Source organism: Martes martes, assembly GCF_963455335.1.
Source record: "Martes martes genome assembly, chromosome: 4".
Lineage (NCBI taxonomy): Eukaryota > Metazoa > Chordata > Mammalia > Carnivora > Mustelidae > Martes > Martes martes.
In genome coordinates, this window is record NC_137891.1 from 99259932 (window position 1) to 99265881 (window position 5950).

Below are 5950 nucleotides of genomic sequence, written 5' to 3' on the forward strand. Positions count from 1 at the left end.
TCAAGTAACCTTAAAACTCAATTGCAGGGTACTTCCCTGACTTCTTTGTGTATGCTAGCTAATTCTTATAGCTCCTTTGTATATGATCTCTTTCCTCCTTTATCAGGTCAGGTATGTTTTCAGCTGGGTTATGCTAGGATTTGACTCTAGTTATTGGCATGGCAGCCAGGGGAGACGGAATGGCTCTGCAGTGTCTTTCAACATGGGGGAAGTACTAGTTCTTACTATAAAGAGGAAGCCCATCTCTGCAAGCTTTGAAAGTTCACAAGGGTCTGCAGAGCTAACATCCTTACAGTTGTACATACAGATGTCCCATACCTTGTTTCAGGTTTCCTCAACCAGGGCCCTAACCTGCTTTGGCCACACATTTTAATGTCTCTGGGGCTCTGTGCCTCTATCGTGTCCTGAGTCTGTGGCATAGCTGTTTCAGCTCTTCCACAGCAGGAAATAAAAGCCTCTTTGTAAATTACTAAAAGAGGTCCTCTGTCTCTCAAACTTGGCCAGTAACCAAGGGGGACCTTTACTTTTTCCTTATCCCTCTTGAGTGTTAATGCAACTTAGCAGTAACCAGCCAACTCCACTGTCCACGAAGGTATTGCCCACCCCCACCCCCATATATTTCAAATGCCTGAAATTGTATTCTTCTCTTTCTCCTCCATTGGGATGCTTTCCCAGGTCACTGCTGATGAAATCTTTAGCAGCTGGGTCACCACCTTGTGCTGGGACTACCCATGCCCCAATATTACTCAGGATAACATTCTCTCTGCCCACCAGCTAGTGAGCGAACTGGTCCTGAAACCTCATTTTATTATCTAACTTTTGTTTTTGTTTTGGGTTTCTTAGTTGTTGTTTTTGTGTTTTGAACCTTTCCTGGTACCACTTGTTAGTTTGGATCCTCTGAGCAGTTGCAAGGTGGGATCTGGCATGTGTATTAGCTAGGGCTGCCATAACCATCAAGGACTGGGTACCTTAAACAACAGAAATTTCTTATAGTTCTGGAGCCTAGAAGTTCAAGATCAAGAGGTGAACAGGTTTGGCTTCTTCTGAGGCCTATCCCTTGGTTTGCAGATGGCCATGTTCTTGCTGTGTCCTCAAACAGCCCTTCCTCTGCACCACACCCTGAGTGTCTTTGTGAGTCCAGTTTCCTCTTCTTATAAGGAAACCAGTCGGATTGGACTAGGGTTCACCCTAAGAGTTTCATTTTAACTTCACTGCCTCTTTAAAGGACCTATTTCCAAATATAGTCACATTCTGAGTTATTGGGTGGTTAGGGTTCCAACATATGAATTTTGGGGAGAACACAGTTTGGCCTACAATGACATGCAGAAGATTTCTTAGAGGAAATGTCTATGAAAGACAAAAGGGGAGGGAGGAGAAGAAGGTGGGAAAGTGTGTAAACTGTGATATAGTTCTGAAGAGAGTAGAAAGAAAGGACTGAGTAGGCAGCATCTCAAATTGCAGCACAGGTCTAAGAGTTTCAGCTAGTATGCCACAAGCCAATGCAGCCCATTAGACGAGTCCTAAATAGTCCAACAATGAAGCTGCATTAGTACCCTTGCCATGCTCAATCAGGTAGGCCAGGACTGGCCAATTAGTATTTCTTAAGAGGCCTGCAAAAATCAAGCTAGTTAAATCTCTCAATATCCTTGGTGAAAAATATTTGCTTATTTTAAAACTTCATATAAGGAATAGAATAAATGACTTCATTTTATAATGACTATTAAAAAAATCACAAGGTGAAGCAGCCAAATCTAAAATGTCTCTTTATGTAAATAACAAATTATAGCTACTAGAGATAAAAGTAGATAGATGGATTTGGGGAACATGATATCTAGGAAGAGCAAAGGGACCTAGATTATAGATTGATTTGCAATCACTCACAAAATTCTTCACATAAGTATATTTTTTGCCATGCACCCAGGAATGTCTGACACAAGGTAATAATGCAGGGCATTCACTAACAAATCTGAGTATTTTCAATATTTGTTGGGGTATTAACTTTATCAAACTATTTCATTTACTTGCAGTGGAATGACAAGGCTTCTAATCTATCAGTACTTAATTGTAATATATTAAGATCTCTGTGTTTCATCTCTTAAGATGATTATAGCAGCTTTCAATTAGGGGGTCATTTTTCTTTCTTTGAAAAAATGTGCAAAAAAGTACCAAAATATCTGAGAGCTCTCATTTTGTGGGTGAATGCGGAACTTTAAATAAAAAAATTTTTTAAATATTGTATTTATTTACTTGTCAGAGAGAAGGAGAGAGAGAGAGTACACAAGCAGGAAGAGAGGCAGGCAGAGGCAGAGAGAGAAGCAGGCTCCCTGCCGAGCAAGGAGCACATGCGGGACTCGATCCCAAGACCCTGAGATCATGACCCGAGCCAAAGGCAGCGGCTTAACCCACTGAGCCACCCAGGCGTCCCTTAAAATTTTTTTTTTTTTAAGATTTTATTTATTTATTTGACAGAGATCACAAGTAGGCAGGGAGGCAGGCAGAGAGAGAGGAGGAAGCAGGCTCCCTACTGAGCAGAGAGCCCGATGCGGGGCTCGATCCCAGGACCCTGGGATCATGACCTGAGCCGAAGGCAGAGGCTTTAACCCACTGAGCCACCCAGGCACCCCGCCTTAAATTTTTTTTTAATGACTGTTCCTTTTCTCCACCATTTGCGGAACTTTAATTAATGTCCAGGTGATCTGCATTTGTCCAGGAAGAAACAGTCCTTCTCATCTCTCAGTATGTCACCTAAAAAAGTTGTGACCAACAAACTTTTGTCAAGTTTATTAAAAAAACCCAAACCAACCAACCAAACAACCAAACTCCACCTAGGAAATTAAAAAAAAAAAAAAAAAAAAGAAAAAAGAAAGGAAATATTAGTGTTAAATTTTACGAGTGGCAATTTGAAATACTGAATTTTCTTTATTTACTCTAATTCTCCAACTGACACATATATTAACCTCTATACAACTAGTATGTTTACAGCAACTGATCAATAATTGTGTATTTACTCAACAAACATTCTAGAGCATCTACTATGTGCAATGTGCTAGGCTGAGTAAGACATGGTACTGTTCCTCAAAGAACTCACATTTCAATTACCGTCCTTTTAAAAAACGTATTTATTTTTATTATAGTAAAATACACATAAAATTTACCATTTTTACTATGTTTAACTGCACAGTTCAGTGACATCAAGTTCATTCATACTGTTGTGCAACCATCACACACAATCCATCCTCAGAACTTTCTCATCATCCTGCACTGAAGTTCTGTACCTATTAAACAATAATTCCTCTACCCCTTCCTCCCCTGTCTCCGGTAACCACTAGTCTACTTTCTGTCTCTAATGAATTTGACTATTCTCGATACCTTATATAAGTAGAATAACATAATATTTGTCCTTTCATGTCTGGCTTATTTCGCTTAGCATAATGTCTTCAATCTCCATCCTAGTTGTAGCATGTGTCAGAATTTCATTCCTTTTTAAGGCTAAAATAATATTCTGTTCTAGGTATATAGCACATTTTGTTTCTTCTCAATTACTTTGAAGTAGCTAATGTCTCATTTCATTTCTTTCAAAGAGATAGCATTAGGCTTGTAAAATTACTTTAAGCTTGTGTCTGTAGTCTCACAGTAGCTCCCCAGATGCCAGTTTCCTGCTTTTGCTGCCACCAAAGTACAAGGTGCTCTCTTTTATGGTTTTAGTTTTCTGAACAATTCCTGACCCTCTGTCATTTCTCTTTATAAGTCATCTGGACAGTTACACACACATTCAGGTGTCTTTTTTTAAAGTAGTGTTTTTAGTTTATGTATAGTCAGAAACATTTACAAATCAGGCAATTTCAGGAATGTAAAGAATTCAGTTTGGGGATCAGTTCTTACTGATTTCTTCACTTGGGTACTATCTCCAGTCCACCCGGCACTATTCTGCCACAGTTCATTTTGCTCCAGGACCAATGTGCCTAGCTCCCCAGTACGTTTTAGATACCTTTCTCAGTTTCTGAATGTAGCTCATTCTCTCGTGTTTTACTACATTCATTTCTCTTTTGTCTTCTGTGGCTCCTTTCATCATTTTTCTCAGAGGGACACTTGGTTCAACTTTTTATTGAAACATTTATTGAATTGTTCATGAGGAAGAAATTATATACTAGGTGCTGGATTTTTAATGCCATGACAATCCATTTTCTTGGGAGAAAGTAAGATTTCCCTTATTAACCACCATCAGCTACCAGCTCCCCTTCATTTATGATATATGGGGCACAAACACATTTACCCAGAGGAGATTCCACTTCAAGTGATTTCGTGAGACATTCACCGCCATACCTGGTATTAGTCGGGGCTGTAGACCACCTTGCATCCCTGAGTGTTCAGAAAATATTATGCTCAAGTAGCTACACAGGCTTACATGTAATACGTACGTAGGTATACAGTTACTATACATTAATTTCAAAATAACTTTGAAAGAGCAGGAACAATGAATTTAACTGGCATTTTCCTTTTTCTTTTTCTTTTTGACAGAGAGAGTGAGAGATCACAAGTAGGCAGAGCAGCAGGCAGAGATAGAGGGGGAAGCAGGCTCCCTGCTGAGCAGAGCACCCGATGCAGGGCTGGATCCCAGGACCCTGAGATCAGGACCTGAGCCGAAGGCAGAGGCTTTAACCCACTGAACCACGCAGGCGCCCCTTAACTGGCATTTTTCAACAGAAGGCCACATTAGTAGACCGGAAACCTAAAGAACACTGTTATTTTCTCAGAAATCTAACATTCCTGAGGGTTGCTACTTGGAGCTTCTCGGTTTCTTTAGTGTCAAACATCTGATTGGCTAGGGACCACAAAACGATATTCCTGCTGAATTTAGGAACGTAGGACATAAATGATGGGAAAAACAGATCTCAATATCCGAAAGGAATATTTCTACATTCCCCCCACGACTGAAATGCTTTGGTCATTCACAAACCTAATCTAGGACCAAATACGAACGTTTCTTGAGAGATACAGGGCCGCCTGGAGAAGTTAAGACTTGACCAGTGGCATCACATTGGCTGGAATGGAACCCTGGCGTTTCCCTTTCAGTCAGTCATACACTGCCCATCAAATGGCTTAACTGGCTATCTCTCCCGAACAAATAGTTCATTTACAGCCTTTCTCTGAAGCTGTGAAGTTGCTCTCCTACCTTTAGGGAAGGGAAGCAGGGAGCACCAAGCACAAAAAGGCGGCACCATGAGCTAAATTCTCCATGAATAACAGAAAAAGCAGTGAGCCGTACGAATCCCGGATCCAAGGCTCAGCGTGAGCAGATCTAAAACCAGTACCGGGAAGGGCGCGGGGAAGGGCGGGGAGGGCAAGGAGTAGAAGGAAGCGCTGGTAAAATTACCTTGACCAGGCGGCATCTTGGAGACTTCTTCCCTGACTAAAACGCACCAACTTTCCTCAAACGGACCACGCGATAGGCAGGGTAGTCAGAAGCAAATGGACTCGCCCACAGCGCCCGCTCACACCCACGGTAGCGCGCCGCATCACCGCCCACGGCGAGTCCTGGAGCCCTCCACCCAGAGCCTTGAAGACCGCGCCAGAGCCGGAAGAGCCCGGAATCCCGCGAAAGGCTGGGCGGGTACATGGCGCGGAGAAAAACGAGACCAACGTACTCTGGTGCGGATTACTGGAGCCGGCAAGGAGCCTGTCAAACCAGAGTTCAGGCACCCAACTCTCCGTACAAGGTCTTCCGATTGCCAGTCTTAGGGCGGTCCACACCTCCCTCATAAGAAGAACTCTCCCCACAAACCTCCGGCTCCGAGCGCTCCTAGCAACCACCCGCGATTTAAAGCGGAAGGACGGCCCTCGTCCCGCCCTCCCTGAAACCAACCGGGGCCTGGCGGGGAGGCACGTTGGCCCAATCACCTCGGCGGGAACTAAGACGAACCAATAGGAGACAGGTACAGGAGGGCGGGCT